Here is a 22,788-nt window from a genome sequence, read left to right on the forward strand (position 1 = left end):
TGTTTTATATCTGCATTGATCTGGGACTATTATTCTAAGTCCCACAGTCCCAGATTATATTCTCTGTTAATATGCATCCTTTTTTTTTTCTTGTTTTTCTAAAACACTTTAGGACCGTATATCAGGGACACTGGCGAAAAAATCTTTCAAAAAGCAAATAAGAGTTTCTGCCTTTAAAATTTGTATGTCAGATAATTTGACCACATGACAAACAATACTACAATATACCATAGATGTAATACCAATAGATATATATTATCCAGCCGCTGGACGGTAGAATTTCTATTAAAAAGACTTTTGGGTGTACAAGTATGACAGAACACTTTTATTTTATTGAATGCTTGTTAAACTGTTCTGGTCATTGCGATATTGCATAGCTCTCTTACAATTTGGAAAAAAAAATAATGTTCCCATGGGAAATTTACTTTTAATCAGCTGTGGTGACTACAGTGACAACGGTGACATGATGGAAATATGGGGGATTTTTTAAAAATATCTATCACTTGGGCAAAAAAAATGTTTTTGATATTTTGTCAACCGACAAAGTCAGATTAACCAATTCTGGAATGGCAAATTTGTCCCGCACAGTGTTATTTGGACAAACAGATAATAGCACTCATTGATGGATACATTTGCGGCTCTATCATTTTTAAAGCACAATTTGATTGATCGATTGTTGGTTATTTAACGTCCAGTGGCAAACATTTCATGCATATTCAAAGCGAAAAGTCGTTCCAGAAATAGACTATGAAGTATAAGGTATACCAAAATGTTAAAATGTTATCATCGTTTAGGAAAAAGAAATTTTCTTTGCTATTAGAGTTGGTACGTCAATATTTTTCTTACAAAATTATATCTTTTGCTTTAAAATTAACACATATATGGTTCTGATCTTATTAAAACAATGTCACCTAAGTGGCGAGAATTATTCGTATATTTTGGCTTTTGCACTCCGCTGCATTTGTTTGCACCTACCGGAACCTGCTGTTTAGTGCAGGGTTGTTGTTTAATGTATTTCAAAGTGTTGCTTGTTTTTTTCGAACATATAGACCGTTAGTTTTTCCGTTTAAATGGTTTAACACTAGTCATTTTGGGGTACCTGATAGCTTGCTGTTCTGTGTGAGCCAAAACTTCGTGTTGAAGGCAGATGAGTAAAAATGTATAGTTTTACACATATAAATCTAGTAATGACTAGCAGAGCACTAACAGACTCAAGACAAACATATAGTTGGTATCCGGTATACGAGAACGTGGCGCATTTAAAACTAAGCTAAACGAAATTTGAATTTTCCAGGTGAATTAGACAAAAAAAAATGTTTTAATGTAAATTTTTAAAAGTTCAGGACGGAATTGGTTCAACTAAATGCTTAACGTACCGTGGCAAATATTATTGCATATTCTCGACGTAAAACATTTTTTATCAGACGATTCCTTCATATATTTTATTTTATTTCAAGCAAAATAAGCTTGTTTTTGTCTTTTTTTTTTATCGCAGTCACTTCTTTTTTTTTATCGCAAGAGCTGCTGCGTGTTTACAAATAATAAAAAAAAACTAATCATATTTTTCGCTGCATTTTAAAAATCTGGCATATTTGTTAGAGGTACATTTTTTATTTTTCTGACTAAAATCGATAACGCGCAGAACGGTTTAACGATTGTTACACGGGGATGTTGTTCTGCTTGAGTGATTTACCTTACAAAAAGGCGGACACTTTAAAGTTTAAAAGGACTGAACATCCGTTTAATTTCGTTTAACGGGGGCGTGGCTAATTAGTTTGACGCAGTTAAACCACATCTCAAATTATCTTGTTTTACCGCTAGGGAATCTACTTGACTGGTATTAAAATGATTTGAATTTGATTGAAATGCATTAAAAATATTTTTCATTTTTTTTCAATCTCTATTCAATTTTCATGAATCTTTTTTAAATGCCGGTAAGGCGTTTTTGACCGTTCATTTGATTTACTAGTGAATATATCGCCAACTACAAAACTTTTTGAACATGGTAATTGTTTGATCATAAGACATCAACAAATACAAAACCAAATGTACCTGTTATTTGTGTGATCCTAAGACATCAACAAATACAAAACCATATGAACATGTTATTAGTTCAACCCTACGAAATCACCATATAAAAACCATCGATAAATGTTTTTTTCACTCAACCAGTGACACAACCAAATACAAAAACATCAGTACATTTTAATTTACCAACCTTATGACATCACCATATACAAAACCAGCTGTATTTGATATTAGTTTAACCCTTCGGAATCACAAAAAAACAAAACCAGATGTACATGTTATTAGTTTAAAAAAATACATCGTCAAAAGCAATTCATCTGTACACGTTATTAATTTAACCCTAAGACTTCACAAAATATAAAACCATCTGTACATGTTATTAATTCAAACCTAAGACATCAACAAATACAACCTCATATTTGCAAGTTATTTGTTTAACACAAGACATCACCAAATACAACAAAAAGAATGTGGGTCTGATAATAAATGTGTCATCCCTGATCAGGTTAACTATCTTGTCATCAAACGATACTGGCAACCTCTATCAACATAATTCCGATGATTTGAAGTTATCTTATCTGGTCAATAACAAACATCAAAATTTCTTTTTTTTTATATATGTTTGTTTAACCTTAAATCTTACACCTAATACCAAATTAAATTAACACACAACTGATTTATTCGAAGTTAAGTTCTCTACAATCTGGTAAACAAGTAGTTAAGTGACATGAATAAAAGGATCAGTATTCTATCAGACATTTACTGTTTTCAAATTTCGAAATTCGATTAAGAATACAATTCAAAATAAACACAAAGTTTGAGATTAGATAAAGACACAAATATTTTACCGCTGTTCAGCAGTTCTTAAATTATGCGAAAAGAGATCATGGTTATGAACTAAAACTGAGGGAAAAATATCAACTATAAGTGGAAATCCACGGATCACCAGAAACACAGAACTGCAACAAAACAAATACACAGAAACGGACTAAATGAATACAACTGTCATATTCCTGCTTTTGTACAGGACATGATGAGTAAAAAAAAATAAAAAAAAATAAAACGCAAACAAAATCAGGAGAGAAATACATAAATGAACAATATAATAGTATATTACAACAAGTACATCGTAGAACATCAATTAATAAATACTGATATCATTCGTTCTTCTTAATTACTTTTTTGGAGCAGAATGTTTGCAAAGCTTTTGAACAAATGTGAATAAACAAAATATCTTGTTAAATTTAAATACTTCGTCATATGTTTCATTTCTAAAAATACCTAACGTTTTACGTTTACGAAAGACTTCGTAAGTCTGTTTGACAAAAACTGAAACAAATAAAAAGGTTTGTAAGACATTTGGAATGAGGCAGAATTGTTTGAATACTTGACGTTTATACATCAGTCAGTGGCATTACTTAAACAAATAAAAAGGTTTGTAGGGCATTTGGAATGAGGCAGAATTGTTTGAATACTTGACGTTTATACATCAGTCAGGGGCATTACTTAAACAAATAAAAAGGTTTGTAGGACATTTGGAATGAGGCAGAATTGTTTGAATACTTGACGTTTATACATCAGTCAGTGGCATTACTTAAACAAATAAAAAGGTTTGTAGGACATTTGGAATGAGGCAGAATTGTTTGAATACTTGACGTTTATACATCAGTCAGGGGCATTACTTAAACAAATAAAAAGGTTTGTAGGACATTTGGAATGAGGCAGAATTGTTTGAATACTTGACGTTTATACATCAGTCAAGGACATTACTTAAACAAATAAAAAGGTTTGTAGGACATTTGGAATGAGGCAGAATTGTTTAAATACTTGACGTTTATACATCAGTCAGGGACATTACTTAAACAAATTAAAAGGTTTGTAGGACATTTGGAATGAGGCAGAATTGTTTGAATACTTCACGTTTATACATCAGTCAGGGGCATTACTTAAACAAATAAAAAGGTTTGTAGGACATTTGGAATGAGGCAGAATTGTTTGAATACTTGACGTTTATACATTAGTCAGGGCATTACTTAAACAAATAAAAAGGTTTGTAGGACATTTGGAATGAGGCAGATTTGTTTGAATGCTTGACGTTTATACATCAGTCAAGGGCATTACTTAAACAAATAAAAAGGTTTGTAGGACATTTGGAATGAGGCAGAATTGTTTTAATACTTGACGTTTATTCATTAGTCAGGGGCATAACTGAAACAAATAAAAAGGTTTGCAGGACATTTGGAATGAGGCAGAATTGTTTGAATACTTGACGTTTATACATCAGTCAGTGGCATTACTTAAACAAATAAAAAGGTTTGTAGGGCATTTGGAATGAGGCAGAATTGTTTGAATACTTGACGTTTATACATCAGTCAGGGGCATTACTTAAACAAATAAAAAGGTTTGTAGGGCATTTGGAATGAGGCAGAATTGTTTGAATACTTGACGTTTATACATCAGTCAGGGGCATTACTTAAACAAATAAAAAGGTTTGTAGGGCATTTGGAATGAGGCAGAATTGTTTGAATACTTGACGTTTATACATCAGTCAGTGGCATTACTTAAACAAATAAAAAGGTTGGTAGGGCATTTGGAATGAGACAGAACTGTTTGAATACTTGACGTTTATACATCAGTCAGTGGCATTACTTAAACAAATAAAAAGGTTGGTAGGGCATTTGGAATGAGGCAGAACTGTTTGAATACTTGACGTTTATACATCAGTCAGGGGCATTACTTAAACAAATAAAAAGGTTTTTAGGATATTTGGAATGAGGCAGAATTGTTTGAATACTTGACGTTTATACATCAGTCAGGGGCATTACTTAAACAAATAAAAAGGTTTTTAGGACATTTGGAATGAGGCAGAATTGTTTGAATACTTGACGTTTATACATCAGTCAGGGGCATTACTTAAACAAATAAAAAGGTTTTTAGGACATTTGGAATGAGGCAGAATTGTTTGAATACTTGACGTTTATACATCAGTCAGGGGCATTACTTAAACAAATAAAAAGGTTTTTAGGACATTTGGAATGAGGCAGAATTGTTTGAATACTTGACGTTTATACATCAGTCAGGGGCATTACTTAAACAAATAAAAAGGTTTGTAGGGCATTTGGAATGAGGCAGAATTGTTTGAATACTTGACGTTTATACATCAGTCAGGGGCATTACTTAAACAAATAAAAAGGTTTTTAGGACATTTGGAATGAGGCAGAATTGTTTGAATACTTGACGTTTATACATCAGTCAGGGGCATTACTTAAACAAATAAAAAGGTTTGTAGGGCATTTGGAATGAGGCAGAATTGTTTGAATACTTGACGTTTATACATCAGTCAGGGGCATTACTTAAAGAAATAAAAAGGTTTGTAGGACATTTGGAATGAGGCAGAATTGTTTGAATACTTGACGTTTATACATCAGTCAGGGGCATTACTGAAACAAATAAAAAGGTTTGTAGGACATTTGGAATGAGGCAGAATTGTTTGAATACTTGACGTTTATACATCAGTCAAGGGCATTACTTAAACAAATAAAAAGGTTTGTAGGACATTTGGAATGAGGCAGAATTGTTTGAATACTTGACGTTTTTACATCAGTCAGGGGCATTACTGAAACAAGTAAAAAGGTTTGTAGGACATTTGGAATGAGGCAGAATTGTTTGAATACTTGACGTTTATACATCAGTCAGGGGCATTACTTAAACCAATAAAAAGGTTTGTAGGACATTTGGAATGAGGCAGAACTGTTTGAATACTTGACGTTTATACATCAGTCAGGGGCATTACTTAAACAAAAAAAAAGGTTTGTAGGACATTTGGAATGAGGCAGAATTGTTTGAATACTTGACGTTTATACATCAGTCAGGGGCATTACTTTAACAAATAAAAAGGTTTGTAGGGCATTTGGAATGAGGCAGAATTGTTTGAATACTTGACGTTTATACATCAGTCAAGGACATTACTTAAACAAATAAAAAGGTTTGTAGGACATTTGGAATGAGGCAGAATTGTTTAAATACTTGACGTTTATACATCAGTCAGGGACATTACTTAAACAAATAAAAAGGTTTGTAGGACATTTGGAATGAGGCAGAATTGTTTGAATACTTCACGTTTATACATCAGTCAAGGGCATTACTTAAACAAATAAAAAGGTTTGTAGGACATTTGGAATGAGGCAGATTTGTTTGAATGCTTGACGTTTATACATTAGTCAAGGTCATTACTTAAACAAATAAAAAGGTTTGTAGGACATTTGGAATGATGCAGAATTGTTTGAATACTTGACGTTTATACATTAGTCAAGGGCATTACTTAAACAAATAAAAAGGTTTGTAGGACATTTGGAATGAGGCAGAATTGTTTGAATACTTGACGTTTATACATCAGTCAGGGGCATTACTGAAACAAATAAAAAGGTTTGTAGGACATTTGGAATGAGGCAGAATTGTTTGAATACTTGACGTTTATACATCAGTCAGGGGCATTACTGAAACAAATAAAAAGGTTTGCAGGACATTTGGAATGAGGCAGAATTGTTTGAATACTTCACGTTTATACATCAGTCAGGGGCATTACTTAAACAAATAAAAAGGTTTGTAGGACATTTGGAATGAGGCAGAATTGTTTGAATACTTGACGTTTATACATTAGTCAGGGCATTACTTAAACAAATAAAAAGGTTTGTAGGACATTTGGAATGAGGCAGAATTGTTTGAATACTTGACGTTTATACATTAGTCAGGGCATTACTTAAACAAATAAAAAGGTTTGTAGGACATTTGGAATGAGGCAGAATTGTTTGAATACTTCACGTTTATACATCAGTCAGGGGCATTACTTAAACAAATAAAAAGGTTTGTAGGACATTTGGAATGAGGCAGAATTGTTTGAATACTTGACGTTTATACATCAGTGAGGGACATTACCTAAAAAAATAAAAAAGTTTGTAGGACATTTGGAATGAGGCAGAGTTGTTTGAATACTTGACGTTTATAAATCAGTCAGGGGCATTACTTAAACAAATAAAAAGGTTTGTAGGACATTTGGAATGAGGCAGAATTGTTTGAATACTTGACGTTTATGCATAAGTCAGGGACATTACTTAAACAAATAAAAAGGTTTGTAGGACATTCGGAATGAGGCAGAATTGTTTGAATACTTGACGTTTATACATCAGTCAAGGGCATTACTTAAACAAATAAAAAGGTTTGTAGGGCATTTGGAATGAGGCAGAATTGTTTGAATACTTGACGTTTATACATTAGTCAAGGGCATTACTTAAACAAATAAAAAGGTTTGTAGGACATTTGGAATGAGGCAGATTTGTTTGAATGCTTGACGTTTATACATTAGTCAAGGTCATTACTTAAACAAATAAAAAGGTTTGTAGGACATTTGGAATGATGCAGAATTGTTTGAATACTTGACGTTTATACATTAGTCAAGGGCATTACTTAAACAAATAAAAAGGTTTGTAGGACATTTGGAATGAGGCAGAATTGTTTGAATACTTGACGTTTATACATCAGTCAGTGGCATTACTGAAACAAATAAAAAGGTTTGTAGGACATTTGGAATGAGGCAGAATTGTTTGAATACTTGACGTTTATACATCAGTCAGGGGCATTACTGAAACAAATAAAAAGGTTTGCAGGACATTTGGAATGAGGCAGAATTGTTTGAATACTTGACGTTTATACATCAGTCAAGGGCATTACTTAAACAAATAAAAAGGTTTGAAGGACATTTGGAATGAGGCAGAATTGTTTGAATACTTGACGTTTATACATTAGTCAGGGGCATTACTGAAACAAATAAAAAGGTTTGTAGGACATTTGGAATGAGGCAGAATTGTTTGAATACTTGACGTTTATACATCAGTCAGTGGCATTACTTAAACAAATAAAAAGGTTTGTAGGGCATTTGGAATGAGGCAGAATTGTTTGAATACTTGACGTTTATACATCAGTCAGGGGCATTACTTAAACAAATAAAAAGGTTTGTAGGACATTTGGAATGAGGCAGAATTGTTTGAATACTTAACGTTTATACATCAGTCAGTAGCATTACTTAAACAAATAAAAAGGTTTGTAGGACATTTGGAATGAGGCAGAATTGTTTGAATACTTGACGTTTATACATTAGTCAGGGGCATTACTGAAACAAATAAAAAGGTTTGTAGGACATTTGGAATGAGGCAGAATTGTTTGAATACTTGACGTTTATACATCAGTCAAGGACATTACTTAAACAAATAAAAAGGTTTGTAGGACATTTGGAATGAGGCAGAACTGTTTGAATACTTGACGTTTATACATCAGTCAGGGGCATTATTTAAACAAATAAAAAGGTTTGTAGGACATTTGGAATGAGGCAGAACTGTTTGAATACTTGACGTTTATACATCAGTCAGTGGCATTACTTAAACAAATAAAAAGGTTTGTAGGGCATTTGGAATGAGGCAGAATTGTTTGAATACTTGACGTTTATACATCAGTCAGTGGCATTACTTAAACAAATAAAAAGGTTTGTAGGGCATTTAGAATGAGGCAGAATTGTTTGAATACTTGACGTTTATACAGCTGTCAGGGGCATTACTTAAACAAATAAAAAGGTTTGTAGGACATTTGGAATGAGGCAGAATTGTTTGAATACTTGACGTTTATACATCAGTCAGGGGCATTACTGAAACAAATAAAAAGGTTTGTAGGACATTTGGAATGAGGCAGAACTGTTTAAATACTTGACGTTTATACATCAGTCAGGGGCATTATTTAAACAAATAAAAAGGTTTGTAGGACATTTGGAATCAGACAGAACTGTTTGAATACTTGATGTTTATACATCAGTCAGGGGCATTACTTAAACAAATAGAAAGGTTTGTAGGGCATTTGGAATGAAGCAGAACTGTTTGAATACTTGACGTTTATACAGCTGTCAGGGGCATTACTTAAACAAATAAAAAGGTTTGTAGGGCATTTGGAATGAGGCAGAACTGTTTGAATACTTGACGTTTATACATCAGTCAGGGGCATTACTTAAACAAATAAAAAGGTTTGTAGGGCATTTGGAATAAGGCAGAATTGTTTGAATACTTGACGTTTATACATCAGTCAAGGACATTACTTAAACAAATAAAAAGGTTTGTAGGACATTTGGAATGAGGCAGAACTGTTTGAATACTTGACGTTTATACATCAGTCAGGGGCATTATTTAAACAAATAAAAAGGTTTGTAGGACATTTGGAATGAGGCAGAACTGTTTGAATACTTGACGTTTATACATCAGTCAGTGGCATTACTTAAACAAATAAAAAGGTTTGTAGGGCATTTGGAATGAGGCAGAATTGTTTGAATACTTGACGTTTATACATCAGTCAGTGGCATTACTTAAACAAATAAAAAGGTTTGTAGGGCATTTAGAATGAGGCAGAATTGTTTGAATACTTGACGTTTATACAGCTGTCAGGGGCATTACTTAAACAAATAAAAAGGTTTGTAGGACATTTGGAATGAGGCAGAACTGTTTAAATACTTGACGTTTATACATCAGTCAGGGGCATTATTTAAACAAATAAAAAGGTTTGTAGGACATTTGGAATCAGACAGAACTGTTTGAATACTTGATGTTTATACATCAGTCAGGGGCATTACTTAAACAAATAAAAAGGTTTGTAGGGCATTTGGAATGAAGCAGAACTGTTTGAATACTTGACGTTTATACAGCTGTCAGGGGCATTACTTAAACAAATAAAAAGGTTTGTAGGGCATTTGGAATGAGGCAGAACTGTTTGAATACTTGACGTTTATACATCAGTCAGGGGCATTACTTAAACAAATAAAAAGGTTTGTAGGGCATTTGGAATAAGGCAGAATTGTTTGAATACTTGACGTTTATACAGAGCAAACATTCTGTCAAATTTGTGTCATACAATAAACAGTACTTACTTATACATGAATAGCTTGTGTGATTAACTTAAAATACAAACATCTTCAAGGCTAGCTCGTAAACCTTGAAAAATGCGTGTTGTTCCTAAATAAATTGATCATGAATTTGAAAACAAAATATTTAAGTGGCAATATTTGGTCAGAGCTATGTCAAAACAAATGTTGGATGACTTTAATTTGGATCTTATGACACCATAGACTGGTAACCTTATGTAATTATGTCAATATTTATTGACATCAGGGTAACAATTTGTTGATTTGTCTACAACAAGTATAAAATAAGCACACAATGTTATTTGAGAATACTCATCAATTCAGTTATCTAATTCTAACTTATAAATTTCAATACAGTTATTTAAGGTGCCCTCAGGAACCAATAATTCTTAACTTAAATAATTTACCTTGTACAGCAGTTTCTTTAATGTTGGTTTGGTCAATAATTGACGTAGAAGTAATATTTGTTTAAATCCTATTTCATTCCTCATTATGAAGTATAATGAACGACAATTTAACAAAGAGTAAAGTTTAGAGTTGTTATTGAACAATTTCATTTTAGTTACATAACACTTCCAGACTCAATTGCAGTCAGAGTTTAATACATCAATATATGTTGACAGTATTAATGTAGCATCGACATTTGTGGAGTACTTTAGGTGTGCTACATTTAATAATCATAACAATCTTAAGGAAAATCACATGGAAATTGTCCGCTGTACTGTGTTTTAATGAAAATGTGAATTACTCATCGAAGAGACAGGCAACGTTTTTCGTTTCTTTTTTGTACGTAAACTAGGCCGTGTTTTTTCTCGTTTGAATAGTTTTACATCTTTCATTTCAGGACCATTAATAGCTAACTATGCGGTATGCTATTTTTAAAGACCGTATGGTCACCTATAATTGTTCATTTCTTTATCATGTGGTCTCTTGTGGAGAGTTGTTACATATAACATCTTTTTTATAACCTCTATCAACAAACGTTGAAGTTATCTTGTCGTATTAATTGTCTTATTAAATCTCAACAACATAACCTTTTCAACACCTCACATTTGTCGAATTACTCTTGAAATTCACAGATATGTCAAATCCATTTATAGGGCAGCTTCCGATTTCGCATTGATAAATGTCTCTTGTCCACCCTTACGCCATCACCAGATTCAAGAATCATTGATACATGTTAATCATATATATATAAAACACCATTGGATAATAAGAATTAAGCATGCTCTTGTTCTATCATTTAGGACATGAACAAATACAAAATCACTGTTCATGTTTTTTAGTTATTTACCTTAAGACATAAAAAAATACAAAACCAACGGTCTAGATAAATGTTTCGACCCCATGACACTATAAATACAAAATCATCGACACATTTACATGTTAAGCCATAAAATATCCCCAAATACACATTATATACAAACTTATCTGCAATGTTAGTAGTGTAACACAATACATCACCAACTACAAAACTATTTGAACATGTTATTTGTGTGATCCTAAGACATCAACAAATAAAAAACCAAATGTACCTGTTATTTGTGTGATTCTATAAAGACATCAACAAATACAAAACCATATGTACATGTTATTTGTGTAATCATAAGACATCAACAAATACAAAACCATATGTACATGTTATTTGTGTGATCCTAAGACATCAACAAATACAAAACCATATCAACATGTTATTAGCTCAATCCTACGAAATCACCATATAAAAACCATCGACAAATGTTATTTCTCTCAACCAGTGACACAACCAAATACAAAAACATCAGTACATTTTAATTTACCAAACTTATGACATCACCATATACAAAACCAGCTGTATTTGATATTAGTTTAACCCTTAGGCATCACAAAAAAAACAAAACCATCTGTACATGTTATTAGTTTAACACAAGACATCACCAAAAACAATTCATATGTACACGTTATTAGTTTAATCCTAAGACTTCACACCATATAAAACCATCTGTAATTAATTCAAACCTAAGACATCATCAAATACAACCTCATATTTGCAAGTTATTTGTTTAACACAAGACATCACCAAATACAACAAATAAGAATATGGGTCTGATCTGATGATAAATGTGTCATCCCTGATCAGGTTAACTATCTTGTCATCAAACGATACTAGCAACCTCTATCAACAGAATTCCGATGATTTGAAGTTATCTTATCTGGTCAATTTCTTTTTTTTATATATATGTTTGTTAAACCTATTACCAAAGTAAATTAACACACAACTGATTTATTCGAAGTAAATTTCTCTACACACTGGTAAACAAGAAGATAAGTGACATGAATAAAAGGATCAGTATTCGATTATTCTTTATTCTATCAGACATTTACTGTGTTCAAATTTCGAAAATCGATTAAGAATACATTTCAAAATAAACACAAAGTTTGCGATTAGATAAAGACACCAATATTTTACCGCTGTTCAGCAGTTATTAAATCGATTATGCGAAAAGAAATCATGGTTACGAACTAAAACTGAGAAAACTATATTAACTATAAGTGGAGATCCACGGAACACCAGAAACACTTAACTGCCACAAAACAAATACACAGAAACGAACTAAATAAATACAACTGTCATATTCCTGATTTTGTAAAGGACATGATGAGTCAAAAAAAAAGAAAAAAAACGCAAAAAAATCAGGAGAGAAATACACAAATGAACAATATAATAGTACATTTCAACAAGTAAATCGCAGAACATCAATTAATAAATACTGATATCATTCGTTCTTTTTAATGACTTTTTTGGAGCAGGATGTTTGCAAAGCTTTTGAACAAATGTGAATAAACAAAATATCTTGAAAAATTTAATAAATTCGTCATACGTTTCATTTCTAATAATACCTATTATTTTACGTTTACGAAAGACTTCATCAGTCTGATTGACTTGTGTCTTATCCAATTTGTACTTTAACCAATAAAATATGTTTAAACTTAAGGGTTCAACAAAAACATTTCATAAAATTGATCATGTTGATATAATACACATTTGTGTAACTGTAAAAAAATGCTGCAATATACAAGAAAACCATAAAGAAATGCTAAATAATATAACCTAAATAAAAACCAATCAAATATAGATAACAAAATATAGATAATAGGATATGTGCGATATCATGCAATAGTTATCTAACAGCACAGGGTGGAATTATCTTACTTACAATCTTGTTAGCGCCGACATTCCTTTAAACGCGTTGGCGTCAATCCTTGTAATGCTATTTTCATACAAATCCCTAAAAAGTACATCTTTAAAGTTCATTTTATGTATAACATTAATTTTGTAGAAATCATCAACAACTGGTCTGTTTGGAAACAGATTGTGTTATTGCATGTTTACATGACATAATAACAGTTCTAGTAACTTCATAAAGTTAAAAACATTTTTTTTTTACAAAAATGCCGATCGTCGAGGAAAATACGAAACAGTCCCTAATCAAATGGCAATATCAAAAGTTAAAACACATCAAACGGATGGATAAATAAAGGCAACAGTAGTATACCGCTGTTCAAACTCACAAATCCATGGACAAAAAACAAAATCGGGGTAACAAACTAAAACTGACGGAAACGCATAAATATAAGAGAGAACAACGACACAACACTACAATGTAACTAACACACACAGAAACGGACCAAGCATCAGACAAAATCCCACAAGAATAACACATATAACATCAAAACCAAATACATGAATTTGGGATAGACAAGTACCGTGACACGTCTTATCGCAATGTCAATTTACACTAAAAAATAAGAGAAAACAAACCACGCAACGTTAAATTGTAACACACACAGAAACGAACTATAATATAACAATGACCATATTCCTGACTTGGTACAGGACATTTTTAAAGGAAAAAATGGTGGGTTGAACCTGGATAACAATTGTCATATTCCTGACATGGTACCGACATTTCCGTAGGTAGAAAACGGTAGATTATTATTATCTCAGTCTACTTTAAACATAAAATATCTTGTCCTCATATGAATGGCATCCGACACAAAATTGGAAGTATAAATTTAGGCCAAGATATTCCACTTTTGTATCCATTTGGATTGTTTACTTTTTGACACATGTTTCAAATTCTTTTCTTTTTTCTATATTTTGAATTTGATTTTCAAAAAAGTGAGATATCTCAAATTGTTACTAAAAAATGATGTTTTCATAAGCGAAATTTTATTGTCAGGAAAGGGTCAGAATGCAGGATTTTGCACCATTTATCCCAAAATTTCTCAAGCCCTTTAGCGACCCCGAACCCCTGCCTAATATCCGCCTCAACGAGGCGGGATGAGTCTTTTTGCGACCCAGAATATTTCTTGCCGTACCAATATAATTTTGAGTGCTACACATCTGAATTGTATACTTTAAAATTAATCGGGAAATGGCGTGCATTAGAAATCATTAGATTTAAGCTGGGGCACACATTCACGCTTTTTACTGCCGTCCTTGACAGGACTATTTCCGATTAAAATTAGTCAAATATCGAAAATATTGGAGGTTGCATTGGAATGTGCCTCCTAGATGGGAATTTGTATGCGTCTGATCACGTTGCAGGCATATTGCACCCTATCTGTCTATTAATGTATCTCGTTTAAGCGCATCTACTCCTGAACAACTTGATGGATATTGAAGAAATATTTACATGAGAAAGTTCTAAATGTTGAAGGGGACATACTCGTTACCTTAATAGTATGGCATTACTAATCTTCTGAGCGAAACTCCTCCTGAATGTTTTATGGATTTTAAAGAAATGAATGTCGGAAAAGGTAAGGGAGAGAGAAAAGGGAGGGAGTAGGCAGAAGGAGGGCGGGAGAAGGGAGAAACCTACACCCCTGTCCAGCCTCTCTCATATCCTTTTACAACATTACAGAAGACGAATTTGAATACAAAATCATTTGTAAATGTACCTATAGGTTACAACAGCTAGGTCAATACAACTGTTGGTAGATTTAAACGATATAAGTCATCAGTTTTTAGTACAGCTATCTTAGTTGTTAATTAAGAGTCAATTCAATCCTTTGTGCTAAGATTATGATTTGCGAACCCTTTATCGTTATCGAACAGTAATCTGGATTGTTTTAGAATGTGAGGTATAATTCTATAGGAAACAAGAAACACAAACTGTCAATTAAAATTTTACGTAGGGAAAGTATTCTATTGTATGATACACATGTGTCAGATGGAGATGGTTTTCGTTTACCTGAACGTTTAATTATCTGTTACCCTTACATTAACCTATTGCAAAAACGAATCAGAATAATAACACTGAAATCTTATTTTATACTAAAACAAACTGTACCATTAATATGTGAACAATAACTCTGAAATACTGGGTCTCTTAAGTAGGCAGTGTCAATGATAATGACATTTGTTCTGATACAATATCATTATCTGTGAATACACAATAAATATTTCAGACATACAAAAAACCTTCCAAAGTGACGGAGAACAATATGTCTGTTTAACATGTAGCATTCACATTTTTATGGTATTATTAACCCTCGACACATTTAAATGTTTTAAACCTTACACATCACCAAATACAAACTCACATTTGCATGTTATTAACATAACACAAGACACATCCAAATACACGTTATTAGTTTAACCATAAGACAAAATCAAATGCAAAACTGACAATTTGCCAACTTATCTTGTTTTCATTTGGAAATGATCTTCTGCTTGTTAAATAATAGACACAGAAGTTATGTCAAAATTTAGAACAACATCTGCAAATCAACTTCTCGAAACTGAAACACGAGAATTATGAAGCAAAATTGTAGCAAAGGAAATAGTTTTGCTTTTATAAACGCAAATGAAGATATTTTTAATCTGTTACATAACTACAATAAGTTAAAGTGTTGATAACACATCTAATCAAAAGCCGCTCGATCAAATACTTGTGAAAAGGATTGCACAAAAGGAATACTTTGGTTGTTTAGGACATTAAATAATACAAAATCATCAGTCCATGTTACTGTTCTGACCCTATAACACCATCAATACAAAAACCTTCGACACATTTAAATGTTTAACCCCAATTAATCACCATATACAAACTCATTTGTGCATGTGATTAATTAAACACAAGACATAACCAAGCATAACTTATTTGTACTCGTTATTAGTTTAACCCTAAAACTTCCCCAAATAAAAAAAACCCATCTGGAAATGTTATTACTTCAACCCTAAGACTTCACCAAATACAAACTCGTATGTGCAAGTTATTAGTTTATCACAAGAAATCACAAATTATAACAAAGAATAATGTGGGTTTGATGATAAATGAGCCATCCCTGATCAGGTTAACTATCTTGTCATCAAATGATACAGGCAATCTCTATCAAAAGAATTCCGATGATTTGACGTTATCGTATCTGAGCTATTACATACATGCAAATTCTTTTTTTTTTTTATTTCAAAGATTTGTTAAACCTTAAACTTAATACCAAATAAAACTAAAACACAACTGATTTATTCGAAGTAACTTTCTCTGCACACTGGTTAACAGGTAAATGAATAACATAAAAAGGGACTAGTATTCGATTATTCTTCATTCTATCATACATTTAACGGTGTTCAAATTTCGAAAATCGATTAAGAATATAATTCAAGATAAACACAAAGTTTGAGATAAAATAAACACACTAGTATTTTACCGCTGTACAACAGTCATCAATCAATTAAGCGAAAAAATAAAATCATGGTTAAGAACTAAAACCGAGGAAAATATATCAACTAAAGGAGGAAATCCATGGAACACCAGAAACACTGAACTGCAACAAAACATAACCATAGAAAAGGACTCTTTGAAAACAACTGACGTATTCCTGATTTTGGTATATGACTTTAAAACAAAAATAATGATTTGAACTTAGTTTTAAAGCAAGCAAAACCTGTGTATAATGCAATGTTACAACTACCACTGAGATGAAAACACTTCGTGACAGGGACACAGTACAATAAACGCAAAAATTCTTAAGGAAAAGAATACATGAATGAACAATGTTATAGTAATTACAACATGTAATCCGCAGAACTACAATTAATGAATACTGATATCATTCGTTCCTCTTAATAACTCTTTTTGAGCAAAATTCTTGCAAAGCCTGTTTTGTTCGAGCATCAATGATAAGTCTTTTGTAGAAGTAATGCGCGTCTGACGCAAATACAATAAGTCAATCCTGAATCGACGGAAAACATAACATCCTACAGGAAAGATCACTGGTGCGTCAACATTGCATGGACCGCCAAGGGAAATTAAAAAAAAAGAGAAAAGTGTATTACATCCAACAATACTAAACACGGTTATATCAATCAACGAAAGGAATGAAAAAAAGAACAAACTATTCCTGCTTTTGTACATTGTAAATAAACACAACTGACTCAAACACATCCAAACAAATATAAAATAGACATATTTTGGTAATTGGTAAGTGTCTCTTGCATTATCCTACAGTCATGTTAATTCAGATTCAGTCTTTATTTCACAATCGGGAATAACATACAATTGGTCAAAATATGGATATCTCGACTATTCTAGTACATGTATAGAAAGAATTAGGAGGAATCACCAACAATTAGTAGGATTACAAGTAGGTCTGTTTGGAAACAGATTGTGTATACATGCCATACCAACAGTTCTGGTAACCTTAAAAATCGAATAGGTAAGTTCACCAAAAAATACAGAACGTCGATGAAAATCGGAAATCCCTTATCAAATGGCAAAATTAAAAGCTGAAATACGTCAAACGCATGGATATTAATTGACATATTCCTGACTTGGTAACGGCATTTCCTTATATAGAAAATGATGTATTATCACTCTCTGGGTATATTTACAACTACAACTACAAATATTTTGTCCTCAAATCCTTTTACAGCATTAAGGAAGATGCATTTGAATACAAATACATTTATAACCATATTTACAACCGTTAAGCCAATATGCAGTCGGTGAAATTAAGAATATCAGTCATCAAGTTTCAATCCAGTTACCAAAGTTGTCCATGAATTTGAATACAAAAACATTTTTAACCATATTTTTAAACAGTATGTTCTTTACTACTGTTGACAGATATTTATCATATCAGCTGTCGTCAATGTTTAGTACAGCTATCTTATTTGTTCCTGAAAAGTCCGTTTAATCCTTATTGCTTAAATTATCACATACGCAAGATTTATCGTTAATGAACAGTAATCATTATTTTCATAGGATATGAGGTATAATCCTATAGTAAACGATTAACACTAACTGTCAATTCCGATTCAAAGTAGGGGAAGTATTGTCAATGTCATACACATGTGTCAGAAATATTGAGACGGTTTTCGTTTACCGTACCGTTTAATTATCACTTACACTAACACCAACCCTTTATAAAAACTAACCATAACACTAACACTAGTCCTAAACAAAAACATACTGTATCATAAACATGTGACCACTAACTCTGAACTACAGGGTCTTCTTAAGTAGGCAGTGTCAATTATAATGGTATGTGTTTTGATACAATATAATTGTCTATGTTTAGGTATGCTGTATGATTAACTGGTATATGTCAAGATAAACGTCAACAATAAAATTGAGAAAGGAAAAGGGGAATGTGTCAAAGCCACAACAACCCGACCATAGAGCAAACATCAGCCGAAGGCCACCAATTGGTCTTCAATGTAGCGAGAATTCCCGCACCCGTAGGTGTCCTTCAGCTGGCCCCTAAAATGTTTGTTAGAAAACAGATTAAGAAAAAAAAAGAAAAGTTGCCAACTTGTCTTGTTTTCATTTTAAGATAACCTTTCAAATGTTAAATTATAGACACATACGTTGTGCCAAGATTCAGACCAAGATCCGCAAATAAAGCTCCTCGAAACTAAAACATGAGGATAGGGAATCAAAAATGAAGCAAAGGAATTAGTTTTATCTTTTAAAAACGCGAGTGAAGATATTTCTAATATATTTCTTTAATAAAATAAGTTCGGTAGCTGGTAACAAATATATTCAAAAGCCGCTAAATCAAATACTTGTGAAAAGGATTGCACAAAAGGAATACTTTTGTTGTTTAATATAACAGGCACTTACTGTTGTGTCTGTCAATGAATACACGACACATGTTTGAAGCATATGAAATTCTTCCAATGTGACGACGTACAATATGTGTGTGAAACATGTAGCATTCTTAAGATGTGTTGTATGATTAACTATGTTTCAGTGGTCAGTATGGACACTATTTTATACACTCTCTGTGAATTGACATCAATCATTTATACTATTTGTCACTGGTCATCAAATGTGAAATCAGTAATTCTAACATGTAAAACTAATAGAGAATGTGGGAAACATATAACGTCCCCGCTTGAATATCATGTTATCAAAGAAAAAAAAGAGTTGAAGAACGGATACTTATTTTTGGTCGTAAGCAGCCATTTACGGACGGACCAGGATAACCGTGAATTCTTTCTCTGCAACGATGGGGGATAAAACAAAGTACCGGGCTATATGATCCCTTACCACCAACCCCTCAAGCAAATGAAAAAAGAAAACGGTGTTGTTGGGAGCTCATCAACATAACCTGTTCAACATCTGACATTTATCGTGTTACTTTCGAAAATAACAGATGCAAATCAATGTTATAGGGCAGCTTCCGACTACACATTGATAATTGTCTCTTGTCCCCCATTTCGACATCACCATTTTAAGAATTATCGGTACATATTAAACATTTTACTATTCCAAAGTACTATTTTGAATATCCCAGTGCAGCAAAAATTAAAGGACTATTACCATTGGCTAATATTAATGCACTTAAAATATATCTTTATTCGTTTCAAAGTGAACGAAAATATTTTAACATAAAGTAAAGTAATTATTTATATATATTTCATTTCTAAGTTGTTTTTATTTATTTCTTTGCTTGTATGAGCTTGTATTTTGTATGTATTTACCTCTTGTTTCACATTTTAATGCGACGGAGAGTTTTTAAAAAGCTATCATAATACAATCAGACTATGGCTTATGATTTATCCTTTAGGACATGAAATTGGACATGAAATTATACAAAATCATCAGTCTGTGTTACTGTTCTGACCCTATAACACCATCAATATAAAAACCCTCGACACATTTAAATGTTTAACTCTAATACATCATCAAATACAGACTCATATTTGCATGTTATTAATTTAATACAAGACATTTCCAAATACAACTCATCTGTACACGTTATTAGTTTAATTCTAAAACCTCGGTCACACCTTACCGGATAGCACGAACGGACGCCTAACGGATGAAAATAAAAGTTGTCCGTTGACAAAATTGTTATCCGTAGGGAGTCCGTTAATGGACTGACCGAATAAAACGGACGTGTAACGAATGCATAACGGACACACCGGATATGCAACGTACGAAAAACGGAAACATACCGGACAAAACGGATGTCGAACGTACATCCAACGGACGAGTACCGGATAAAACGGACACCTAACGGAAGCGTACCGGATAAAACGGATGAACAAGATATACGGAAAAATTAAAGGTTTTAATAATAATACATGTAAATCGCATAAATATTCAAATGTTTCTGTGTAACTGGTTTTGGTTTGTTCTTCAAAATGCCACCAAAGGGCAGTGTCTGGCCTGAATAAGAGCTGATTGAATGTGAAGACGTGCCCTTACTCTATTAGATGGATTATGAATAATAAGATTCATGAACCTTAAGAAATCAGACATACCAATAATTGTCATTTCTTACGCAAAATTTTCAATTAGCATTTATCCGTTTCAAATCCGTTCATCATCCATTTATCCGTTATACGTCCGTTAGAGGTCCGTTTCACATTCGTTCAACATCCGTTTTATCCGTTAAACGTCCGGTAGAAGTCCGTTGGTGAATTTATCCTCCAGACCTTCAACGGATGTATAACGGACACGTAACGGATACAAAACGGAAACGAAACGGACGAGTACCGTACAAAACGGACACCTAACGGACGTTCAACGGACATTTTATCCGTTGGACGTCCGTTCAAAGTTTTGAACATGCTCAAAAGTTTCCATCGAACAGAACGGACGTCGACGGATAAAACGTACGCTTAACGGACATGCAACGGATATGGATGGCCGGACGTCTAACGGATAAGAACGGACGTCTAACGGACATGAACGGATTGAAAAAAAAATTATCCACTAAGCGTCTGTTCGAGCTATCCGGTAAGGTGTGACCGAGGCTAAAGTCTTCACCAAATACAAAACCATCTGTAAATGTTATTACTTCATCCCTAAGACATCACCAAAGACAAACTAATCATTACAAGATATACAGATATAAGTTTCCAAATACAACACATAAGAATATGGGCTTGTTGATAAATATGTCATCCCTGATCAAGTTAACTATCTTGTCATCAAATGATACAGGCAACCTCTAACAACAGAATTTCGATGATTTGAAGTTATTTTATCTGACCAATTACAAACATTCAATTTTTTACTTTTATTTCATATATTTGTTATACCTTAAACTTAATACCAAATTAAATTAACACAAAACTGTGTCGAAGTAAATTTCTCTACACACTGGTAAACAAGTAATTAAATGACATGAATACAAGGATCAGTGTTCGATCATTCTTTATTCAATCAGACATTTACTGTATTCAAATTTCGTAAATCGATTAAGAATACAATTCAAGATATTCAAGTTTGAGATTAGATTAAGACACCAGTATTTTAACTCTGTTCAACAGTCATAAATCTATTTAGCAAAATGAAATCATGGTAACGAACTAAAAGCGAAGGAAAAATATCAACTATAAGAGGAAATCAATGGAACACCAGAAACTCTAAACTGCAACAAAACAAATAAATAAAAACGGACTGTTTGAATACAACTGTCAAATTCCTGATTTGGTACAGGACATGATGAGTTAAAAAACGCAAAAACACTCAGGAGAGATATACATAAATGAGCAATATAACAGTACATTACAACATGTAAACCGCAGAAAAACAATTAATGAAAACTGATAACTGATATCATTTGTTTTTGCAACGCGTTTGAACAAATGTGAATAAACAGAATTTCAGTAGGTTCAGTAAGACCCCTTTTTGGCCCCACAATTAAGCAGTTTTGCAAAATTGTGAAAAGGTAATCTTTTAGCTATTTTTTGGAAAGTAGAATGCTTCTGCTACATAAATATGTGCTGTTTTTGACAATACAATGCACATATATCGTGTACTAGCATCATAAAGTGATGCTAAATTACTGAAATCTTCACAATTATAGCATTGTAGTTAAATTTTAGACGGTTTCCGTCTTAAATGAAAGTGGCCGCATTCGTGTTCATTCATAATATTGAAATGTAAGTTGTATTTAATGATAATACATAACATATATAAAGGTTGAGGATGAACACGGATGCGGCCACTTTCATTTTTGACGAAAACCATCTGAAAAGTGACGTTTTTTGGCATATTTGATAGATTTTTCATATTTAAGCTTCAATCGGAGCGTTTTTAATGACTGAATCAGTTAAAATCTTTAGCATAAACTAATCGAATCAATTAAAATAGACACTTAAGTGTTTAAAAAGTGTCCTAAATATCTCGTTAGATGAAACTGAAATTTGGGGCCAAAATCGGCCCTTACCGGACCTACTCCTTTCAATAATTCGTCATATGCTTCATTTCTAAAAATACCTAATGTTTTACTTTTACGAAAGAGTTCAACGAAAACCTTATGTAAAATTGATATAATACAACTTTTTAAATTGTGAAAAA

This window comes from Mytilus galloprovincialis, chromosome 13, assembly GCF_965363235.1.
Source record: "Mytilus galloprovincialis chromosome 13, xbMytGall1.hap1.1, whole genome shotgun sequence".
Taxonomy (NCBI): domain Eukaryota; kingdom Metazoa; phylum Mollusca; class Bivalvia; order Mytilida; family Mytilidae; genus Mytilus; species Mytilus galloprovincialis.